Source organism: Lethenteron reissneri, chromosome 55, assembly GCF_015708825.2.
Source record: "Lethenteron reissneri isolate LAM-NWPU_2019-01 chromosome 55, ASM1570882v1, whole genome shotgun sequence".
NCBI classification, from domain to species: Eukaryota; Metazoa; Chordata; class Hyperoartia; order Petromyzontiformes; family Petromyzontidae; genus Lethenteron; species Lethenteron reissneri.
Window position 1 is genome coordinate 7,539,437 of NC_083833.1, and position 26,006 is coordinate 7,565,442.

Consider the following 26,006-nt stretch of genomic DNA (forward strand, 5'->3'; position numbering starts at 1 on the left):
GTGACTGTCTCTCATCATCATCATCACGGTGGCTAGGAGATGTTAACTACCTCGCCTGCTATACAGGAGGTCGTGGGTTCGACCCAGACCTCGACGCCTGCTGCTGTATATTTGGAGTTTGCGGTGTCTCTCTCTCTCTCTCATCATCACCACGGTGGCTATGAGATGTTAACTACCTCGCCTGGTATGCAGGATTTCGTGGGTTCGACCCAGACCGTGACGCCTGCTGCTGTATATTTGGAGTTTGCGGTGTCTCTCTCTCTCATCATCATCGCGGTGGCACGGAGATGTTAACTACCTCGCCTGGTATACAGGAGGTCGTGGGTTCAATCCCGACCCTGACACCCACTGTATATTTGGAGTTTGCGTGTCTCTCGCCCCGTGGTCGCGTGGATTTTTCTCCGGGTCCTCCGTTTTTTTTCCTCTACGTTTAGAATCAAAGCGCGTTCAGAGCATTTGGCTGCTATAAATTTCCGCGTGATGATAATGATGATGAGCCACTTCATTGAGCTACCACCTGTGGCCAGGTCGATTCTGAAAAAAGAGCTACATATAGCCCAGTGGGCCTTACCTGGTGAAATAAAAAGTCTACGTGAGATATGGAGGTTGGGGGGTGGGGACCACTATCACGAATCCTGTTATCCGCAATTTTATTCTTATCCGCGGGTTAAAAACATCGCAGGTAACCCCCGCGAGTGGCGAAATTTACAAATCGCGCCAGGTACTCATTTGAGGCCGAGTCGACCTAGGGGAGGCCCAGAACCGGTTCAGAACAGGGAATCGAACTCGGGTCGTTGGGTTCGTAGCGCAGCGAGCTTAATGCTGCACTACCGCGCTCTTCCATAAAAAAAAACACAAAGACATAGATCCCCCGTATAGCCTTTGGCATACTCTAGGGGCAAGTGCTGTTAGCGAGCACCTGTGAAGGCTCCCCTGCATACACACAAAGACAAAGATCCCCCGTATAGCCTCAACAGACTGTAGGGGCAAGTGCTGTTAGCGAGCACCTGTGAAGGCCGGAACGGTACACGAGGGGGTGGGTGGCCAACACCACGCCCGACCGCCTTTGTCTCCCCAGTGGCGATGTTTACACACCGCACTAGGTACTCATTTGAGGCCGAGTCGACCTAGGGGAGGCCCATGACCGCGGTTGAGATCATCGTCACTGGTGTTGACCGTGAGCGGGAATCGAATCGACACGCCGAAAACGACGAGCTAAAGGGCAAATGCCCCGTGGGTCAGCGCGTGTGCGCGGTCTGACATTTCAGCCCAAGAATCTCAAAAACCCGAGGTGGCCCAGTGGCTCATATGTCGTGTGCGCCTCGCTTGCCCCCGGGAGCCTGGGTTCAACTCCTGGTGTCCGTCATCGGCTTCTCGAGTTTTTTTTTTTGCGGGTTGGCAATTTTCAGCCTCAGTCTCCCAAATGGATGAAACGCACAGAGCCATGGACGCGTCCGGGAGGAGCTCGGAGACTCGCACGGAGAGCCAGAGGACGACTTGCGTGCATCCAGTTTAAAATGGGTTCTCAAGTTTCGATGTAAAGCTTTCGTGACTGCAGGGATTCGTCTTCTTGGTTCTTTCGGTAAAGCCACGTAGAAGGGAAATAATAAAATAATGAATTGTTTTTTTTTCGCCATGACTTTACCGAAAGAACCAAGAATATGAATCCATGCAGTCACGAAAGCTTTACATCGAAATAAACTACCTATATTACGGATGATATTGATCGCGAAACGCCCGACTAACCACCACCACCATCACCACTGCTACGACTTGTGCGTTAATAAACTAACGTGGAGTTAAAATTTCGATTTAAAGCTTTCGTGACTGCAGAAATTCATCTTCTTGGTTCTTTCGGTAAAGTCACGTAGAAGGGAAATAATAAAATAAAATACAACAAAATAAAATACAATTCTCACGACGTTTCGGCCACAACGCAAGCAGCGTCGGACGCTGTCTTTCCGACAGACCTGTTCTTCACCTGAGGACGGCTGCTTGCGTTGTGGCCGAAACGTCGTGGGAATTGTATTTTATTATGTTTTATTTTTATTATTTTATTATTTCCCTTCTATGTGACGACTTTACCGAAAGAACCAAAAAGAAGTGCTCTCAAGTGTTAGAGGGCTCGAGTCAAGTCACCAAAATGACTACGCACACACACACACACCACATTAAATCTGAGTTCAATCCCTGACAGGTGAACCGGTGGTTAGCGCACTACGCTACGAGAGCTGGCGGGCCCCAATTCATGGCTAACATCAGTGGCAAGCGATATCTGAACCGGTTAAGACATATTGGAGCAATTTAGAGGCGCCCGCACTTTACCCCACCACACGTGACCTGCCGTACGACTAACTTGGGGCGCAGCCACTTGTCCTGCTGGGTCTATGTGTATATATGTTGTATGCATGTTGTATGCATGTTCTATGTATGTATGTTGTATGCATGTTGTATGCATGTTGAATTTCTTTGGCACTGCACGTAGTGCTAATCGGAGGTGGACAGAGGCGGTGGAATTGGGCAGGGAGGGGGGGCGGTGGTGAAATAAACTTGCACCACCACAGTCTCAACTACCACGCTGGGTGATTGATTTGAACCGGTGACCTCTGGATTGCCATTACAGTGGCCCAACCGTTACCTCCACACGACAGAATCGCCCCCCGCCCCCCGCCCCCCATCACAATGCGTCTAACGTTACAGGCATCACGCTGTGCCACTGGGGGGGGGGGGGTATTGTCTTACGTAACGCCACGCATCACGTCCATCCGCTCAGACCACCATCCGTCTCTTCATCGCACCCTTGGCAAAGGCGCCACGCGGCTCGTGAAGTGCTGACGAGCGAACGGAGCGCGCGCAATCCATGGCACCAAGGTGGCATGATAATGAGCGCTCCCCCAAAAAAAAAAAAACACGCAATGCGGAGGCAGACGTGGCCAACGAGTCCCCCCCCCAACCCCCACCCCCCCCCCACCGTTGGCACTACGACGAAATACTTAACGCGCGCACAGCCCAATATCGCGACGGTTCGTCGTCGTTTAAATTTCGATTTAAGCTTTCGTGACTGCAGGGATTCATCCTCTTGGTTATTTCGGTAAAGTCACGTAGAATGGAAATAATAAAATAATAAAATAATAAACATAATAAAATAATTCTCACGACGTTCCGTCTGTCGATAAGACGATAAGACCTGTTCTTCACCCGAGGACGGCTGCTTGCGTTGTGGCCGAAACGTCGTGAGAATTATTTTATTATTTGTATTATTTTTATTATTCTATTATTTCCATTCTACGTGATGACTTTACCGAAAGAACCAAGAAGAAGGTTCGTCGTCGACTTCTGGGTCGGATCGCCGCCGCGCGAGTGAAATGTCGCATTGCCCCCCGCCCCCCCCCTCCTCTTCCTCGTCCCACCCGACACGGGCCAGCTGATGGGAGCTGCGACGTGATGAGCGGAACTCGCCGAGTGGTTTTCCGCTCCCAACAACACGGGCCACGGGCCACGTGCTCGATTTCATTGCTGGAAATCGATTTGTCGCCGCAATCGCTTGTCGGGGTTGTTCGTCCCGCGACAAGCCCAATGAGTTGTCCGTGTCGGGCAGGGTTAAGGGCAGAGGTCGCAAACGGGTTTTGATTCCTTACCCGTATCCGTACCCGGCCGCACCAGGGTCGCAAATGGGTACCCGTACCCGGCCGGGTACGGGTACCCGTTCCCTACCCGTACCCTACCCGAAATGAGTGACAAACGGTTACTCACCAGTGACTCACGGCCTACCCGTACCCGGCCGCACCAGGGTCGCAAACGGGTAGGATACGGGTATCGGGTACCTGATTGCGACCTCTGGGATGAAGCCACGTTGCAGGCGCGGGTGGGTTGATTCTAGGAACTTGAATTGTGAGAAGAGACAAGACGTTGGGAAATGAGTGACAAACAGTGACTCACCAGTGACTCACGGCCTACCCGTACCCGGCCGCACCAGGGTCACAAACAGGTACCCGTACCCGGCTGGGTACGGGTAGCCGGGTGTTGGGTAGGGTACGGGTATCGGGTACCTGGTTACGACCTCTGGTTAGGGGGCTTCAGGACACAGCATTCTACTTACGTGGTCGGACCCAGAAATTGACTGTGAATCGCGGCGAAACGATAATCGTCACGTCAGGTTTTGCAAATGATACACGCTTGTTTGAATGTTAAATGTTTACCCTGTAAACTAACTTGAGATGCAGCATCCATCACGTTTGCAAGGCGCGTGAAGGTCGGGGTTTATTTGTCCATTTCTTTTTTAACCGGGCGACGAAAAAACTCAAGGAAGGGCCCAGGAGTGATCCCGAGCCACGAAATTGACGAAACATTCGTCTTATTAAAAACATGTTATTATTAAAAGCTATCGAGCAAACAGAAATCGGTGCAAAAACAACAGCGTTACCTGGGGAAAAATTCTTAATTCAATCGTGAAAATTATCATTCCTCGTTTTCACTGTTAATTGGCATTTAATTTCTCGGTGAAATATTTGTTTTAAAAAAAACTGTCAGTTAAAGTTGCAACGAAATGGCGAAATTAAGTGCTTTGCAAAATGTCCGTCAGAGTAATTCACATTTGGGCGCTTCTCCAACACCGTGACGATCGCGGTTTATTTCGTGATGTCCTGTATCGCTGGCAGCAACGTGCGTTACGAGCGTCAAAAACATCGCTTGCGTTACAATCAACAGAAGGCATACGTTGAGCAAGACCACAGACAAACAACTTCTAATCTTTCTTCGTACCAGACGTACAGCGAAAGTGCACAAACAAAGCGGTCAAAATGTGACACCGTAGAGAAAATTTACCTGGAGATAATTGTCATATCGCGTAAATACGACACCGCCCATACCGTGAAACGTGATATCGTGTCCAACAACAAAGACGAGCCATTGTGGCGGTGCAAACCAAACGATGACCTAAATCGTAAAACCCAGAGACACATAGAAACATAAAGACTCGCAGAAATACAGAGACTCAAAGAGACACACACGGATACATAGAGACCCTTAAAGACACTTTAAGGACAAGCCACAGTCATGGGATTGTGGCCAAGCAACCCAAACCACAGCCGAAATAGTAAACGCATAGAGACACAGAGAAACATAGAGACACATGGAGATACATTCAGGACAAGCCACAGGAGTGCGATTGTGTCCACGCAACCCAAACCATGCCCCAAGAAGTAAACCCATAGACACACAGAGAAACACAGAGACTCATGGAGATACACTGGCCCACAGAGATACAGACACCCATAGAGATGCATTCAGGACAAGCCACAGGAGTGCGATTGTAGCCACGCAACCCAAACCATGCCCCAATAGTAAACCCATAGAGACACAGAGAAACACAGAGACACATGGAGATACATCCTGGCGCACAGAGATACGTAGACACCCATAGAGATGCATTCAGGACAAGCTACAGGTGTGCGATTGTAGCCATACAACCCAAACCATGCCCCCAGTAGTAAACCCATAGAGACACAGAGAAACATAGAGACACATGGAGACACATCCTGGCCCACAGAGATACAGACACCCATAGAGATACATTCAGGACAAGCCACAGGAGTGCGATTGTGTCCAAGCAACCCAAACCATGCACCCAGTAGAAAACCCATAGAGACACAGAGAAACACAGAGACACATGGAGACACATCCTGGCGCACAGAGATACATAGACACCCATAGAGATGCATTCAGGACAAGCCACAGGAGTGCGATTGTAGCCATACAACCCAAACCATGCCCCCAGTGGTAAACCCATAGAGACACAGAGAAACACAGAGACACATGGAGACACATCCTGGCCCACAGAGATACAGACACCCATAGAGATACATTCAGGACAAGCCACAGGAGTGCGATTGTAGCCATACAACCCAAACCATGCCCCCAGTAGTAAACCCATAGAGACACAGAGAAACATAGAGACACATGGAGACACATCCTGGCCCACAGAGATACAGACACCCATAGAGATACATTCAGGACAAGCCACAGGAGTGCGATTGTGTCCAAGCAACCCAAACCATGCACCCAGTAGAAAACCCATAGAGACACAGAGAAACACAGAGACACATGGAGACACATCCTGGCGCACAGAGATACATAGACACCCATAGAGATGCATTCAGGACAAGCCACAGGAGTGCGATTGTAGCCATACAACCCAAACCATGCCCCCAGTGGTAAACCCATAGAGACACAGAGAAACACAGAGACACATGGAGACACATCCTGGCCCACAGAGATACAGACACCCATAGAGATACATTCAGGACAAGCCACAGGAGTGCGATTGTAGCCATACAACCCAAACCATGCCCCCAGTAGTAAACCCATAGAGACACAGAGAAACACAGAGACACATGGAGATACACAGCAGCTCACAGAGATACGTAGAGACCTATAGAGACCCATAGAGACACGCAACCCAAACAAATGGACGACATAATAAACCGCTGTGGTCTACGTTCCTTCAGTGGAGGAGGATTATCAAACGACACCCAACTCTCAACCGAAGCCGTCTCGTGCCAAGTCGACCTCGACAATGGCATCGAGTCTCCCGAATATAGGGGGTGCTTTAAAATGTTTATACTGGTAGAAACCTCCTGGTTACACCAGCCCACAGGGGATTATTGTATCCGTCGTGCAGGGAGGGGCTGGGTGGGAAGGGAGGGGCTGGGTGCGGAGGGGAGGGTGGGGAGGGGCTGGGTGGGGAAGGGAGGGTGTGGAGGGGCTGGGTGGGGAGGGTGGGGAGGGGCTGGGTGGGGAGGGTGGGGCTGGGTGGGGAGGGGCTGGTCACCCCGTGGTGCCCTTATAAAACTCAACGTTTAACCTACTCACGCCGGCTTGTGCCCACCCTCACAGTCGGGCATATTTGTGGAATACAACACGCCGCCGTTGACCCTGGCCATTGACCGAGCAACCCAACGTTCCTACCGGCTCCCTCCGCAGGAATGTGTTAACACTTCTGAGAATTTGCAACAACACCACGAGAAATGTGTTGCCTCCGGGCTCTGGAAACCACCTGGAGAAGATTCCAGGCGCAGCGTTGACAATGATGGCGAACGAATGAGACTAGGCTCTAAAGAAAGCTGTCTCTGGTGTGGATAAATCAGTTTCAAAGACAATGCATCATCATCTACTACCAGAGCACTTTTTTTGCATGTTCACCATAAATATATGTGGTTAATGCAGACATGGATCCTTGCAAAAGGTTTCAGTTTGGCGTTTTAATATCTTAACACAACTGTTTAATTGCCAGAAAGGGTAAAACCTATGCTTATATAATTGGAGACTCTTGACTTTTGAAAGCTATTAACATGCATTTGTTATCACATTAAAATGTATATTATATGTTCTAGATTTTAAGCTTTCGTGACTGCAAGGATTCATACTCTTAGGTTTTTTCGGTAAAGTCACGTAGGTAAAAAATAAAATATAAAATAAATAATAGAAATAATAGAAATAAAATAATAAATCACGTTTCGGAGACAACATGATGACGGAGACATGTGTTGCCTCCGAAACGTCGTGATTAATTATTTTATTTCTATTATTTATATTATTTACTTTATTTTACCGAAAAAACCTAAGGGTATATTATATTTCGATTTAAAGCTTTCGTGACTGCAGGGATTCATCTTCTTGGTTCTTTCGGTAAATTCACGTAAAATGGGAAATAATAAAATAATAAAAATAAAGAATGGAAACAATAAAATAATAAAAATAAAACATAATAAAATATTTTATTATGTTTTATTTTTATTAAGAAGACTATATTATATGTTATTTCTCCATTAAAAACGATAGTCGCATGTATGCGTTCACATTTTTTTTAAGCACCCTGTATTTGCTGGCCTGACGCAAGTACAAAACACGCAGTCAACCCCGAACCTCTTCTTGGTTCTTTTGGTAAAATCACGTAGAATGGAAATAATAAAATAATAAAAATAAAACAATGACTCTGTCTACACGACAGACCTGCTCTCCACCTGAGGACGGCTGCTTGCGTTGTGGCCGAAACGTCGTGAGAATTATTTTATTATGTTTTATTTTGATTATCTTATTATTTCCATTCTACGTGACTTTACCGAAAGAACCAAGAAGATGAATCCCTGCAGTCACAAAAGCTTTAAATCGAAACCCCGAACCTTACAACATTCCCGACCCACGTCGCGAGGCGCTCATCAGCAAGACACGGCCACTTCATCATGGGACCTCCTTTGCCAGTACCAAAATATACAAAGAGGGTTTTTCCCCCTTTTTCTGGCAACAAAACTGACACCTTTTGCAAGGAATCATGCTTACATTAACCACAATACTTGCAGTCAAATGCAAACAAAAAACAATACTCTGATCATTTGTGCATTGTCTTTGAAACTGATTGGTCCACACCAGAGACAGCTTTCTTTGGAGCCTAGTCTCATATGGTGTTCGACCAGATGACGCCAAAAGGCGCACAGTTCAAAGACAACGCACTACCAGAGTAATGAGAGCTCGGGGTGAGCAGCTACATCATGGGACCTCCTTTGCCAGTACCAAAATATACTAATAGGGGTTTTCCCCTTTTTAAATCCTTTATATTAAGTTCGCTTGCTTGCTTGCGTGCTTGCTTGCTTGCTTACGACCGTGCAAACCTTTCGGTCGTTTTTAAACCCACTTCCCGTGATCCAATCGAGCTGACATTTTGTACACAGACTCGTTGTGCGAGACAATTAATATTCCCGAAGAAATTTTTCCAAAATTTCAAGCCAGAGGACGAGAGGACTCTAGCCGCCACGCATATAAAGGATTTAGAGTGAAAAACTTTGTTTTTACGGGTTATACTTGTTTCTACCACGGCCACTTCTCAACGCGGTTGCCAGCACGCGTTGGGAGCCCGGATGGTGAGACGACGCAGCACCAGAGAAGCACCAACGGAGGAGCCGGGCTCGCGGGACCACGACCTCTCCTGGGACGTCACCTTCGTGGAAGTTGCCCGTCAAATGTCAGCGGCTCCGTGATGAGCGCCAAGGGCGGTGAAACCAACCGGAGCCCGCCCATTGGAACGGACGATTTGTCTCACGTGAGGAAGTTCCGTGAGGTTTTGTTCGATTTCGTCGTTTTGCTTTTCAGCGGCAACTCCGATCACGAGGCGGCCTTGTAGCTGGGCAAAGCACGTCGAGCAATTCAGGGTCGCGATTCGGATGGTGGAGCAACGCGTCCAAAACCTTTCTTGGTCGCGGGAGAGAAACGCGGCGTTGATGAACGTCCTCTGGCAAAGTGACGGGGTTTTACCCCACCCCGACCCAGTGCCGGATGACCCTAGTAGCACAAGTAGCTACATGTGTAGTAGCTACTACATATGTAGTACATATGTAGTAGCTACTGCACTTTCAACGGCCCCGCGCTAAATGCTTTCAAGATATCAATTCCGGTTCAGTGATTCTGCACTTGCTCTATTACTATAGTACTATACCGCCTTCAACTTTTACGAATAAACCTTGTGTTTAAGGTTAGCCATTTGTCGTATTATCTGTCTGTATAGCAAATGAAAAAATACAATTACTTTACGAGGCAAGTTAAACATGTATGTGTTTTAATGTTTGTTTTATTTATAACATATGCTACAGGCCCTGCATTAGCTTAATCCGGCACGGCCCCCATCCACGTTGGAATGATGCCACGGAGTTTTCTGTGGGTACGATAGATCATCGTCGGACTCGTTCCATAAATAATCCGCGTTATTGAAACCGTAGGGAGGTCAACGTTCCCAATGACACCTCCCCCCCCCACCCCCATATGGTTCGGATGCCCTTTGTGAATTTGACCGAGGTGTCCGTGTGACACGTACATTTGAAGATACACGGTGACCATGAAACGCCTCTCTCGTGCGTGAAGCTTCGGGTGAGAGGAGTTACCGAGGCAGAACAATGCACGGTTTGTCAACGCAGACGAACCTACGTCCATGCTCTTTGGTTCTTTCGGTAAAGTCACGTAGGTATAAAATATAACTAAATAAATCACGACGTTTGGATTGCAACACAAGCAATCATCTTCAGGTGGGTAAAGCACAGCAATACATTTTTTTTGCGTAAACTTTCAAATCTAGATTGAACCTACGTCCGCCATCAAACCGGATCACCGGCACAACCAGCCGGGCCAGAAAGCCAACAGAATGGCCAATCAGCCCAAAAACCTCAACATCTCCATCCGCCAACTCTGCAACAATCAGAGTTAATCAAACCACCACCATCATCCCACCCAACCAACCATTAACCGATCCAACTGGCCACTCGCCCAAGCAGCTAGACAACCCATCAACGGATTACACAATCACCCAGCAAGTCACATGCAACCAACAAGCCAATTAACTAATCAACTACCCAACCGCCTTACTAACCAACAATGCAACCAGTCAGCCAGCCAGGCTAATAACAAACTGTGTAGCCAATCGATCAACCAGCCAATCGACCAATCAGCCATTCGACCAATCAGCCATTCAACCAATCAGCCATTCAACCAATCAGCCAGCCAGCCATGCTAATAACAAACTGTGTAGCCAATCGATCAACCAGCCAATCGACCAATCAGCCATTCGACCAATCAGCCATTCAACCAATCAGCCATTCAACCAATCAGCCAGCCAGCCATGCTAATAACAAACTGTGTAGCCAATCGATCAACCAGCCAATCGACCAATCAGCCATACGACCAATCAGCCATTCAACCAAATCAGCCAGCCAGCCATGCTAATAACAAACTGTGTAGCCAATCGATCAACCAGCCAATCGACCAATCAGCCATTCGACCAATCAGCCATTCAACCAATCAGCCATTCAACCAATCAGCCAGCCAGCCATGCTAATAACAAACTGTGTAGCCAATCGATCAACCAGCCAATCGACCAATCAGCCATACGACCAATCAGCCATTCAACCAAATCAGCCAGCCAGCCATGCTAATAACAAACTGTGTAGCCAATCGATCAACCAGCCAATCGACCAATCAGCCATACGACCAATCAGCCATACGACCAATCAGCCATTCAACCAATCAGCCAGCCAGCCATGCTAATAACAAACTGTGTAGCCAATCGATCAACCAGCCAATCGACCAATCAGCCATACGACCAATCAGCCATACGACCAATCAGCCATTCAACCAATCAGCCAGCCAGCCATGCTAATAACAAACTGTGTAGCCAATCGATCAACCAGCCAATCGACCAATCAGCCATACGACCAATCAGCCAGCCAGCCAGCCATGCCACAAAACAAACCGGCACAATTAACACTGAACAATTCAACCAATAAACCACATGGCCACAACGCAGTCAATTGATTCTGAATGATGCCCCTCCCCCCACTCACCGCTGACCACGTGCTTGAGCCGCGCGTATTGCTGCCTCAGGAACTCTGGCTTCTGCTGCGGGGCTGTCATGTCGTCACCACCTCCACCACCACCTCCACCACCACCTCCTCCACCTTCTGCCATTGGGGTCGAGTAGGACGTGAACGGGCTGACGTGGGGGCATTGCCCCATGGGGCCACCAGTGCCGACGAGACCGGAGCCACGGCTCTGCATTCGTGTCTGCTGGTGAATGTGTCCACAGTAGTGGTGGTTGTTGCCATTGTGTTGCTGCTGATGTTGATGGCAATGGTAATTCCTCTGCTGATGTTGGTGGTGATGATGTTGATGGTGATGGGTGCTGGACACGTGGTCGGAAGAGTGCCCACCGCCGCCAGTGGCCCCGCTCAAGATGTGACAGCTCCTGACAGCTGCCGTCCTGTAGACGGCACGAAGTGCTCCAACAGAGGGCATGACGACTCGCTGAGATCCGTGATGGTGTAGGGGAGCAAGCGCGCCTGTGTGTCTGTGTGTGTGCGTTGAACTTCTTTCGCACCGTACGTAGCCCAGTCAAGCGGCCTATTATGGGAGCGTGTCCGAGCTAAGTGAGGGTTTGTGAGTGGAACGAGGGCGCATTTACGAGTCTGCGTGTGTGTGTGCTTTCGGCCTATGTGGGTGTGGATGAGGTTGTGTGCGCGTGTGTCGGTCTGTGTGCGCGTTAAGTACTTGCAGTATTACTTGGGGAGTGCCGTGGATCGAGTGTCGCATGGAATGTACGGCGAACTTCTTTCGCACCGTACGTCGCCGGCGGTGCTGATAGGAAGTGCGGTGCACCGAGTGTTGGTGAGTGGTGACGCTGAGCGTGTGTGTGTGGGGTGGATCGCGTGTATCGGTGAGTGTGCGTTAGAGCGGGTGCGTGTGTGTGTGTCTCTCTGTGTGTGTCTCTCTGTGTCTGTGTGTGTCTCTGTGTGTGTGTGTCTGTCTCTGTGTGTGTGTGTGTGCGTCTGTGTGTGTCTCTCTCTGTCTGTGTGCGTGTCTCCGTATCTCTGTGTGTGTCTCCGTCTCTCTCTGTCTCTGTGTGTGCGTCTCTCTGTGTGTGTCTCTCTGTCTGTGTGTGTCTCTGTGTGTGTGTCTTTGTCCCTCTCTGTCTCTGTGTGTGTGTCTCTCTGTGTGTGTCTCTCTGTCTGTGTGTGTCTCTCTGTGTGTGTGTCTCCGTCTCTCTCTGTGTCTCTCTGTGTGTGTGTCTCTCTCTCCAACCCACGCCGACTGAAGCCGGCACCGGCGTGAACCAGCCTTATAATAGCCACTGGCCACGTCACGGCCACACACTCACGCCCACCGCCCGCGTTTAACCCCTTCAGCTCACAGACTCTGACTCTAAAGTCCGTACCGCCACCCGGGTGTGTAGGAACTTAGCCACTGGGGAGACAAAGGCGGCTGGGCGTGGTGACGACCACGCCACAAAAGCCCCCCTTTGTGTGCCGTGCCAGCCTTTCAAAGTGCTGCTGCTGCTTCTGTTTAGCAGCACTTGCCCCAAGCATACTCTTAGTTCTTTCGGTGAAGTCACGTAGGTAAAAAAAATGAAATTAAAATTAAAAAAATAATAAATTCATTTTTTTTACCTACGTGACTTTACCGAAAGAGCTAAGAGTATGAATCTTTGCAGTCACGAAAGTTTCAAATCTAGAATTGCCCCCAAGCAGTATGTTAAAGCTATACGGGGGGATCTTTGTTGTTTGTGCAGTGATGAATGTAATACGTTGCACTTGATGCATCGGTGGTTGTTGTGGTCTGTGACACGTCTAGGTCGACTCGGCCTTCAAAAATATACATTAACTTAATTATTGCAGAGTGGTTGTGGTCGTGCCGGTGGTGATTTTTGGTTGTTTATTGGTGGGTTGTGATGATGGGTGGTGGTTGCAGTGGTTGTGATGGTGGTGGTGGTTGCAGTGGTGCTATTGGTTTGTTGTGGTCGTGTTGGTTATATTGTGCTGGTGATTGACTTGTCGTTTTGATTGGTTGTGGTGTTGGTGTGTGACGCACCTAGGTCGGTTCGGCCTAAAATGCACGTACCACTTGTTGCATTGGTGGTGGTGCTGCTGCTCACGAAGTTTGCGGCGATTGTTGTGGTAGTTGTGGTTGTTGTGGCGCTGGCGGTGGTGATGATGATGGTGGTGGTGTTGGTTTGTGGCACACCTGGGTGAACTAAGCATGAAATAAAATAAGTACAATCGCACGGATAGAAATAGTTGCGGTTGTGATGATGGCTGGTTAGTTGTGATGTTGATGGTGGTTGGATTTGCGGTGATTTTTGGTGATGCGTGTTCTGTGGGTGGTGGTGGTGGTGTTAATTTCTGCTGGTGGTTATGATAGCATTAATTGATGGTAAAAATTGAGGTTTGTGACGGTGATGGTTGTCCTATTTTTGTCATTTGTCCGACACCACGCTCATCAGATTAGCACGTACGGCGCGAAAGAAGTCTAACGTACACGCCTTTTGTCTTTCTGCCTCGGTAATAATTCCAAGCACGTATCTGCCCGTGCCAATGTGTGCAACATTTCAATTGTTTTGTTCAGTTCTCTTAACGAACCACTTTGCATCTAGAGGCGCGTTGATACTGTTGTTGCTTTCCATTGCTAAGGTAATTGCCGTTGGGCCGGTGGTGGAAATTCCACATTCCTATGGCGGGTGCGGATTTCTACCCAGAGTGTTGCTTGATAATAATAAAATGCTTTTTTACGCATACGGTTGGAATGCACGTGCGGTTAACCGACGCTGGTTTTCGTCAACCCCGAGTGCGGGCACAGACAATGTTTTATCTACACGTTTTATTTACACGCTTTCTTTAATTAACTGTCGTCGTTGTTGTATCCTCAAATCTTGCAACTCAATTTTAACCCACTTCCAAATGTGGTATCGACTGCAAACTTGGTATACTTATGTCATACCGATGACTAATTATATTCTATCATAAAAAAGTTTTATATATTTTTAAACATTCTTTTAACACGCTTTTATTTAACTCTCTCCGTCTGTTGTCGTATCCTCTGAAAATCTTGTAACTTAATTTTAACCCACTTCCCAATGTGGTATCGACTGCAAACTTGGTATACTTATGTCACTCTGATGACGATACTATATTCTATCATAAAAATAACTAAATATATTTTATAAATTCTTTTTTATGTGATGTTTCGGCTTGGGTCTAATTGTCCACGCTCAACTGACATTGGCTGTAATTGACCAACGGTCCCTTACGTTATGGCAAGCTTCGGGACCACTTCATGGAGTCGTGGAATTCTTCCATTACTCGTACATTTCATAAAATCGTTGTTTAGAAAAGTTTTTAAAAAATATTACTTATAGTCAATCCACTTACTGGTTGAGATGGCCTTCCCACGCCGTACAGGTCACCAAGGCTATGAGACCAGACTAGACCATACCAGTCAATGCGGGTTGGTGAACAAGGAAGGGGGTGGGGAGTGGCAGGGTGCTAACTCTAGATGTGAGATCAAAGCATGGTACAGGCAACAACAACAAGAAAAAATATTTTGCTGGTTACACCAGCCCACCGGGGATTATTGTGTCCGTCCGTCGTGCATCCAAAAATGGGAGGGGTGGGGCTGGGTGGGGAGGGGCTGGGTGGGGGGTGGGGCTGGGTGGGGAGGGGCTGGTCACCCCGTGGTGCCCTTATAAAACTCAACGTTTAACCTACTCACGCCGGCTTGTGCCCGCCCTCACAGTCGGCCATATTTGCGGAATACACCACGCCGCCGTTGACCCTGCAGGCCATTGACCGAGCAACCCAACGTTCCTACCAGCTCCCTCCGCAGGAATGTGTTTTTATTTTTTCGGTAAAAAAAAATTTGCCAAAAACTTCAAGAGCAGCCGCGCACCATGTGGTGCACCATGTGGTGATCACGAGGTGCGGGTCCTCGATAGACGGCGCGTCACGAAGCAGCAGTTTTTTAATGAGTCGCAGGTTCGACCCCCTGCCCATGGTAAATTGACTTCCATTGTGAACTGGACTCCATGGTAAACTGAACTCCCATGGTAAACTGGACTTTAATGTTAAACTGGGCTTCCATGGTAAACTGAGCTCCCATGGTAACTGGACTCTCATGGTAAACTGGGCTTCCATGGTAAACTGGGCTTCCATGGTGAACTGAACTTCCATGGTAAACTGGGCTTCCATGGTGAACTGAACTTCCATGGTGAACTGGGCTTCCATGGTGAACTGGACTTCCATGGTGAACTGGACTTCCATGGTGAACTGGGCTTCCATGGTGAACTGGACTTCCATGGTGAACTGGGCTTCCATGGTAAACTGGACTTCCATGGTAAACTGGACTTCCATGGTGAACTGGACTTCCATGGTGAACTGGACTTCCATGGTGAACTGGGCTTCCATGGTGAACTGGACTTCCATGGTGAACTGGACTTCCATGGTGAACTGAACTTCCATGGTGAACTGGGCTTCCATGGTAAACTGGGCTTCCATGGTGAACTGGACTTCCATGGTGAACTGGACTTCCATGGTGAACTGGGCTTCCATGGTGAACTGGACTTCCATGGTGAACTGAACTTCCATGGTGAACTGAAACTTCCATGGTGAACTGGGCTTCCATGGTGAACTGGACTTCCATGGTGAACTGGACTTCCATGGTGAACTGGGCTTCCATGGTGAACTGGACTTCCATGGTGAACTGGGCTTCCATGGTAAACTGGACTTCCATGGTAAACTGGACTTCCATGGTGAACTGGACTTCCATGGTGAACTGGACTTCCATGGTGAACTGGACTTCCATGGTGAACTGGACTTCCATGGTGAACTGGACTTCCATGGTGAACTGAACTTCCATGGTAAAACTGGGCTTCCATGGTGAACTGGACTTCCATGGTGAACTGGGCTTTCATGGTAAACTGGACTTCCATGGTAAACTGGGCTTCCATGGTGAACTGGACTTCCATGGTGAACTGGGCTTCCATGGTGAACTGGACTTCCATGGTAAACTGGGCTTCCATGGTGAACTGGACTTCCATGGTGAACTGGACTTCCATGGTAAATTGAACTTCGAATGTGAACTGGACTCCCATGGTAAACTGGACTATTGTGGTAAACAACTTCCATGGTGAACTGGACCCCCCATGGTAAACTGGACTCTTGCGATGAACTGAACTTCCATGGTGAACTGCACATCCATGGTCAGAGGTCGGCAACCAAAATAACAAAAAGAGCCTCTTATATTTTCGTTTTCGAATTTCAAGAGGCGCCTCTGCAGGGCCCTAAAAATTAACCCGTAAAAACAAAGTTTTTCACTATAAATCCTTTATATGCGTGGCGGCTAGAGTCCTCTCGTCCTCTGGCTTGAGATGGCTGCCACCTATGGGCCAGATGATTGCCTGCCACTATTAAGCAATTGGTAATTAAATATAAAAAAAATTCCTAAAAAGTGTAACATTTTGGAAAAAAATTTTCACGAAAATTAATTGTCACGCACAACGAGTCTGTATGCAAAATGTCAGTTCGATTGGATCACGGGAAGTGGGTTAAAAAACGACCGAAAGATTTGCACGGTCGTAAGCGCGCAAGCAAGCAAGTGAACTTAATATAAAGGATTTAAAAAGAGCCACCCACTGCAGCTCCACCCCGCAGGTTGCCGAGCCACTGGTGGTAGCAGCAGCAGCAGCAGCACATCGATGTAATTTCGCTGCACTGCCCCCTAATCGCTGCTGCTCACAACGCAGCCACCACGCAATCCGGTTGCGTGCGGGTGACCTGGATAACTGATTGTTGTTGTGCGTTCAACGCAGCGGTCGTCGCCCATCCGAGAATTGTTCTGGCTAAAGTCTGCTTAGCTTCCGAGATTCTGACGCGATTAGGAGGATTGATTCATTAGCAGCCGTGCGTTTTTGTTACAAAGCCTCTGGTGCAAGTGGCAATCCCCATACGCGTACAAGGGAATCTCGAGGTAGGTACTTTTGAACGGCAATTCCTGTTAATCAACAATTGCAGAAAGTGACGTCACTTCTCTGTTTTGTATTTGGGGGCCGTTCTTCCTGTAATCTAAAAAAGCGCAGCCCTGCAATTTATTTCTCGCGCCGTTGCGAGCGGAGATGACCCTCCAATTGAGGGGTCGGTACCTTGGCCTCCTCTTCCTCCAACCTGCCCAGACATCTTGGCTTGGGTGAGGTGGGGGGGCACCCAGACTTTAACCCACTGCACGGAAACTGCAGGTCGATAAAACTACAGCATTACCCAATCACTGCTGGATGGACGGAGGTGGTGGTGGGGGGTAGATTTGATAAAGTTTCGCAATTGTTTCAAATGCCGCGCCGGTAGATCGAACCAGCGACCACTGGTTTGCAATGCCAGCATGCTATTTACGCATGACCTTAAAACGCTGTGCCACTGAAAATCACTACATTTGACACTACAGGAAGCGTCTCATCACAGCGACCGGGGCTGCAATGTCAACAACTCAGCCAGACGTTGTTGTCCATGGAGCTCCTCGATTTAATTTTACCATCACCCAGGATAGTTCACACTGTCACCTTGTGTGTTACACGTGCCCATGGCTATAAAAAACACAAGCAGCAATTACAGTGATTGATCATTATTGATGTTTGGGCTGGGCCACGTAATCCTCCCCTGTTCCCAATGCATTTTGTCCACAACACAGTGGCCTTAAAATAAATAGAGATGCTAGATTTGAAGCTTTCGTGACTGCAAGGATTCATACTCTTAGGTTGTTCGGTAAAATCACGTAGGTAAAAAATAATAGAAATAATAATAGAAATAAAATAATAAATCACGACGTTTCGGAGGCAACACAAGTCTCCGTCATCAGGTGGGACCGTCACAGCTAGATTAACTGTCTCAAGTAAATGACTCCGAAACGTGATTTATTATTTAATTTCTATTATTATTATTTATTATTATTATTATTATTTTACCCACGTGACTTTACCGAAAAACCTAAGAGTATAAATAGAGATGCGTTTGGCCACGTTCCGGGCAGTAGGAACTTTTGTTGTAGCATATCCTGTAAATGGAAAATGGTCATTGTCCGTCATTTACGAATGTGTCGCTTTTTTAATGCATTAATTGTGCAGTGTGTGCCACTTGTCAACGCAACAGCATTACCAGATGTAGACCCCAATGTGTATCGTCAAACCCCTCCACCTTCCGACACGGTCAATCAAATTGTTACGGCCCTCAGGCGTTTCAACGCCCCCAATATTCATTTCAGAACGAAGCTCACAATCCAACTGAGCAATTAATATTCAAAATCATATTACGAATAATACAGCACTGGCTACGGGGAAAAAAAAACATCTATCGTGTTTAAGTTATACTGGTAGGAACCAACTAGTTCCACCAGCCCACAGGGGATGATTGTGTCCGTCCGTCGTGAATCCAAAAATGGGAGGGGTGGGGCTGGGTGGAGAGGGGAGGGTGGGGCTGGGTGGGGCTGGGTGGGGAGGGTGGGGCTGGGTGAGGAGGGTGGGAGGGGTGGGGCTGGGTGGGGAGGGGCTGGTCACCCCGTGGTGCCCTTATAAAACTCAACGTTTAACCTACTCACGCCGGCTTGTGCCCGCCCTCACAGTCGGCCATATTTGCGGAATACACCACGCCGCCGTTGACCCTGGCCATTGACCGAGGAACCCAACGTTCCTACCAGCTCCCTCCGCAGGAATGTGTTTAAATTATCGGATTGTCTAGATCAGCGGTCGGGAACCTATGGCTCGCGAGACATATATGGCTCTTCCAGTGACGGCATATGGCTCCCAGACAATTTTGAGTTGAAAAAATAAATAAAAATCAGTTTGGAACTGATTTTAAAATACTTGTGATATTGCTTAATAATACTGTGTCATTTTAAAGTAAACAGAAATTAGTTTTGAAGATAAATTTCACGGGTCACGCCTGCATGAAGCTCAACCTCACCACGTACGAACCAGACTACAAGGCCATCAGCAAAACCATGCAGCACCAGAAGTCGCATTAAAAGTAAGACATATTTAATTTATTATACGTTAAAAATACTATATGGCTCTCAATGAAATATATTTAGAAATATTTGCCTTTTATGGCTCTCCCAGTCAAAAAGGTTCCCGACCCCTGGTCTAGATTATAAGACTTTTTTCGCTGTTTGTTTCAAACAAGAGTTGAGGGTGCATCTTATAACATGGAAAGCACCATAGGTGTGTGACGAGATGTGTGTAACTTTAAAGCACAGCAAGTTGGTACAGTAGGGGGCACAGGTGGTGCATCAGCCAGTCATCTCGGTCATCTCGGTCAGTCGACCCGTGGCACCTGCTGGGTCTGCCCCGTGACCTGCCAGCGGGCGTTTGACACTTCACGTGGCCTCAAGGTGCACATGGCCTGGCACAAGCGTCGTGGTGACGTCACCGCCACTTAGTGGCGAATGGTGGTTGTTGTTGTAACTTTATCGGCACTATCATTAATAGTTTCGGGTACGTCTTACTTTCCGGAGCGTGATATAGTCTGGAGAATACGGTAGGTACATCTGACCCGTCGACCATTTCTATAATGCCTGCAGTATAATTGGGTTTCAGACTCGATTAGTGAACCTGTGAAAAACGCAGGGCAGCAAAGGAGAAGTTTATGAACGTTAAACAATTAAAGATAGAAACTTACAAGGTCAAAGATGTTTGCGCACTGCAACCGACCGTAACCGGCGTCGTCGTTTATCAATCCTCATCGGTGAGCTGGAGCCAATAACCCGGTCGACATGGAACGATGGGCCAAACTTCGATTTAAAGCTTTCGTGACTGCAGAGATTCATCTTCTTGGTTCTTTCGGTAAAGTCACGTAGAATGGAAATAATAAAATAATACAAATAAAACATAATAAAATAATTCTCACGACAGACCTGTTCTTCGCCTGAGGACGGCTGCTTGCGTTGTGGCCGAAACGTCGTGAGAATAATTTTATTATGTTTTATTATTTTATTATTTCCATTCTACGTGACTTTACCGAAAGAAGCAAGAAGAGGGGCAAAACGTTGCTGCGTCCAATGGTTCCAACGGAAAGTCAACTTATATTTATGGTAAGGCCGCAGTATTATTGACGAATGTATTTCGATGTTGTTGTTTTTGCTGCAAGGACGTCCTAGGGGGGTTGATAAATCAACACGCTATGATGAGCATACATTTCAATAAATTCTACTATCAATTGAACCATACGTTTTCTTCTTTCGAATGGCATTGTGAAAAGCAAGTTTTTATTTTTTCTTAATCATAAATTAATGCAAATGTTTCTCATTCATCTTCTTGGTTCCTTCGGTAAAGTCACGTAGAAGGAAAAAAATAAAGTAATAAAAAATAAAAGAATAAAATACAATTCTCACGACGTTTCGGCCACAACGCAAGCAGCCGTCCTCAGGTGAAGAACAGGTCTGTCGGAAAGACCGCGTCTGAATGAACACCGCCAAGCTTGGCAGCGTATATTTAAGCTGGGTTAGAGGGGGAAGGGCGCCTTGACAAAAGGAATTTGCATATCAACAGATGAATTTAGCATATTTATGGGAAATGCAGATATGGGATTAGTCACTACTTGTGGAATGTGTAGGTGGTGGGGAGGGTCTCAAAGTCATATAAAATCGAAATGTGTTTCCATGTTTTTGCTGCAAGGGCGTCCTAGGGGGGGTTTGATAAATCAACACGCTATAATGAGCATTCATTGCAATAAATTCTACTATCAACTGAAGCATGTTTTCTTCTTTCGTATGGCATTGTGAAAAGCAAGTTTATTTTTCTTAATCATTCAGTCCAATGATGTGGTTGACGCAGTGTGGATTTCAGCGATGCCCCCAGAATGTGCATGGATGGAGCATTCATTGGTGATGTGCTTGATGGTTTGGACTCATCCACAGTCGCACAATCGGTGACACTTGCTTGACAGCTCATAGAGCTGAGGGCCAACCCCACGTGGTTGGCAAAGACAAAGATGCCCCGTGTAGCCTTAACAGACTGTAGGGGCAAGTGCTGTTAGCGAGCAGCACCTATGAATGCCAGAACGGCACGCGAGGGGGTGGGTGGCCAGCACCATACCCGGCCGCCTTTGTCTCTCTCAGTATCGATGTTTACACAGCGGGTACTCATTTGAGGCCGAGTCGACCTAGGGGAGGCACAGGATCGGTTCAGATAATCTGTCACCGGTGGTGGCCCTGAGCGGGAAATCGAACTCGGGTCGCTGGGTTTGTAGCGCGCTCACCGCTGCGCCACCGCTCCCCCAAACAGGAAGTGCTGAGGGCCACCCCACGTGGTTAGCACGCGCACACACACGGTCACCCAGAGAGGCACATCCGCGCACGTGACCGCCGATCGCAGCGCTCCTATTGGGCGAGGGCGGGTCATGCGATGACGTCACCGCGCAAATCTTCCCCCCCCCCCCACCGCGTGCACGTGACCGCCCCGATCGCCCCCCACCCCCACGAACCCCTCTCTAGCCCCGCCCCTCCCTCCCCCCACCGCGTGCACGTGACCGCCCCCCCACCCCCCACGAACCCCTCTCTAGCCCCGCCCCCCCCACAGTGTGCACGTGACTGCCCCGATCGCCACCCCCACCCCGACGAACCCCTCTCTAGCCCCGCCCCTCCCTCCCCCCACCGCGTGCACGTGACCGCCCCGATCGCCCCCCCACCCCCACGAACCCCTCTCTAGCCCCGCCCCTCCCTCCCCCCCACCGCGTGCACGTGACCGCCCCCCCACCCCCCACGAACCCCTCTCTAGCCCCGCCCCTCCCCCCACCGCGTGCACGTGACCGCCCCCCCACCCCCCACAAACCCCTCTCTAGCCCCGCCCCTCCCTCCCCCCCACCGCGTGCACGTGACCGCCCCCCCCACCCCCACGAACCCCTCTCTAGCCCCGCCCCTCCCTCCCCCCACCGTGTGCACGTGACCGCCCCCCACCCCCCACAAACCCCTCTCTAGCCCCGCCCCTCCCCCCACCGCGTGCACGTGACCGCCCCCCCACCCCCCACGAACCCCTCTCTAGCCCCGCCCCTCCCCCCACCGTGTGCACGTGACCGCCCCCCACCCCCCACGAACCCCTCTCTAGCCCCGCCCCTCCCCCCACCGTGTGCACGTGACCGCCCCCCACCCCCACGAACCCCTCTCTAGCCCCGCCCCTCCCCCCACCGCGTGCACGTGACCGCCCCCCCACCCCCCACGAACCCCTCTCTAGCCCCGCCCCTCCCCCCACCGTGTGCACGTGACCGCCCCCTCACCCCCCACGAACCCCTCTCTAGCCCCGCCCCTCCCCCCACCGTGTGCACGTGACCGCCCCCCACCCCCACGAACCCCTCTCTAGCCCCGCCCCTCCCACTCGCCCCGCCCCCCCCCACTCGCCCCGCCCCCCTGTCCTGCAAGCGGCCAATGTTAAATGCCGGCACGCAGACGCTGCTGCTGCTGCTGCTGCGTTGTAAGGTCAATCGCAATTAGCGCCGTTGTCTTAATAATTAAACCTTCGGCTGTGACCCCCCCCACACACACACACAACAACAACAACCACCACCACCATCATCATCATCACCCACTGAAGCCGGATTAATATCGCGTGCCCCCCACCACCACCACCAACATCAACAACGAGGGAGAGGTAAGCAACTTGCATCGGGCATCAAGCGCTGTGCTGCTGCTGATGATGATGATTGACCCGGTTTGACCCCAGAGCCTCCTCCTCCACTCTCGCTCGCTCGCTCACGGCTAACGTCAGTGGCGAGCTGACGCCTGAACTGGTCCTGCGAACGATCTTCATCATCATCGTCCTCCCTTCGTTCCATCTTCCTGCTGCTGCTGCCACTGCCACTCTCTCTCTCATCATCGTGAAGTGTTCTATCGGATTAGCGTGGGGGGCCGTTACGCAAGCGGCTGGCGTGGTGGTGGTAGTGGCGGTTGTTGTGGTTGGTGGTGGTGGTGGTTGTTGGTGGTGGTGGTTGTTGGTGGTGGTTGTTGGTGGAGGTGGTGCTGGTGGTGGTTGTTGTTGTGGTTGGTGGTGGTGGTTGTTGTTGTTGGTGGTTGTTGAGGTTGGTGGCGGTGGTGGTGGTGGTTGTTGTTGTGGTTGGTGGTGGTGGTTGTTGTTGTGGTTGGTGGTGGTTGTTCTTGGTGGCGGTGGTGGTGGTGGTTGTTGTTGGTGGTGGTTGTTGTTGGTGGTGGTGGTGGTTGTTGTTGGTGGTAGCGGTGGTTGTTGTGGTTGGTGGTGGCGGTAGTGGTGGTTGTTGGTGGTGGTGGCGGCAGTTGGTGGTGGTGGCGGTGGTTGTTGTGGTTGGTGGTGGCGGTAGTGGTGGTTGTTGGTGGTGGTGGTTGTTGTTGGTGGTGGTTGTTGGTTGGTGGTGGTGGTTGTTGGTGGTGGTGGTGGTGGTTGTTGTTGGTGGTGGTGGTTGTTGTTGGTGGTGGTGGTTGTTGGTGGTGGCGGTGGTTGTTGGCGGTGGTTGTTGTTGGTGGTTGGTGGTGGCTGTTGTTGGCGGTGGTGGTGGTGGTTGTTGTTGGTGGTTGTTGTTGTTGGCGGTGGTGGTGGTTGTTGTTGTTGGTGGTTGCTGTTGGTGGTGGTGGTGGTTGTTGGTGGTGGTTGTTGGCGGTGGTTGTTGGTGGTGGTGATTGTTGTTGTTAGTAGTGGTACTGATTGTTGTTGGTGGTAGCTGTTGTTGGTGGTGGTGGCTGTTGTTGGCGGTGGTGGTTGTTGTTGTTGTTGTTGGTGGTGGTGGTGGTTGTTGTTGGTGCTGGTGGTTGTTGTTGTTTGGTGGTGGTTGTTGTTGTTGGTGGTGGTGGTGGTGGTAGTTGTTGTTGGTGGTGGTGGTCAGTTGACCGTCACGGGCGCCAATCATCACGAGGGCCCCTACGGCACCCCCTTCAACTTCACCGGTGATGGTGAAGTGTGGTGGTCCACAACGCCGTGACCCCCCCCTCCCCACACACACACAAATCCAGCAGTGGATTGACAAAGAACGCTAATCTTCTTGGTTCTTTCGGTAAAGTCAGTAGAATGGAAATAATAAAATAATTCTCATGACGTTTCGGCCACAACGCAAGCAGCCGTCCTCAGGCGAAGACTTATTTTTTAATGTTTTATTTTTATTATTTTATTACTTCCCTTCTACGTGACTTTACCGAAAGAACCAAGAAGATGAATCCCTGCAGTCACGAAAGCTTTAAATCGAAAAAGAACGCTTAAACAAAGACTCGAGAAATATATTTAAATATCTTTAAATACATTCCCTTCATTGTGCCTGGTTACATCGTTTACATTTCGTTAAGTAAGGAGGCCCCTTAGCTTCATCTGAAAATATATCAACGTTTACTTGATACAACCCTTTATCAATCCGCTACTGGCCTTGGGGTCGTCCATAAATGACGTCACGTGACTTTTGACGATTTTTGACCCCCCCCCTAAAATATGACGTCACAAAGCTCTGCCCCCCCGCCCCCCAAAACCATACTTCCATTTTGAAAATAAAACATGCTTCAAATCGCTTTAAACTATTGTCATTGTAGTGCGTATTTAATGTGGCGCTGCACTCCGATGTTGTAGGAGTGTTATAACAATTAGTGTTGTTATAACAATTCTACATTTATTTAAAGTTGCGCATTTTGATGTAACGTCACATTTCTCAACACACCCCCCTCCCCTCTCGTCACACATCGTCACAAATGTCTGACCCCCCCCCCCTCCCTAGTTGCGTGACGTCATTTATGGACGGCCCCTTAAGCCACACCCGGGTCGTGAGGGTTATTTGACCATACTTCACCACACCGGTCCCCAGAGCAGGTGGACGAAGGGTCTGGTTTTGCGATGCTACTCACCACTTGATGTGAGCCGTGGCCACCGCTCCAATTCTTGTAAACACCTGGGGAGAAAATAGCCCTCGGCTGAGGCAATTACCTAATGGACAGTTGTTATTATAATTGGAAGTGAAATACTTGAGGGAAAACAGCCTTCGTTCTTTGAATCAGGTGAAATCCCTCCACCGTTCTTGAGCGCGTAAACACACCTTGGGTTGCATAACGTTTGAAACAGAATGGGAATACTATTGGTACTCCAGCTACAGAGACAGCTAAACAAACAGCTACAGAGACAGCGACAGATAGCTACACAAACAGCTACACAGACAGCTATACAGACAGCCACACAGACAGCTACACAAACAGCTACACAGACAGCCACACAGACAGCTACACAAACAGCCACACAGACAGCTACACAGACAGCTACACAGACAGCCACACAGACAGCTACACAGACAGCCACACAGACAGCCACACAGACAGCCACACAGACAGCCCCACAGACAGCCACACAGACAGCCACACAGACAGCCACACAGACAGCCACACAGACAGCCACACAGACAGCTACACAGACAGCCCCACAGACAGCTACACAGACAGCCACACAGACAGCCACACAGACAGCCACACAGACAGCTACACAGACAGCCCCACAGACAGCCACACAGACAGCCACACAAACAGCCACACAGACAGCCACACAGACAGCCACACAGACAGCCCCACAGACAGCCCCACAGACAGCCACACAGACAGCTACACAGACAGCTACAAAGACAGCCACACAGACAGCTACACAGACAGCTACAGAGACAGCTACAGAGACAGCCACA

General features: G+C 49.3%; 1 protein-coding gene across 1 annotated transcript in view; it reads left to right on the forward strand.

The window, feature by feature from the left end:
• The first annotated feature begins 22,772 nt into the window (after window positions 1-22,772).
• LOC133356725 (adiponectin receptor protein 1-like) overlaps window positions 22,773-26,006 on the forward strand; it is a 31,461-nt gene continuing 28,227 nt past the window's right edge. Inside the window, exon 1 of the mRNA XM_061574370.1 lies at window positions 22,773-22,987. The gene's annotated coding sequence lies outside the window, so the exon portion shown is untranslated. The remainder of the gene's footprint in view (window positions 22,988-26,006) is intronic.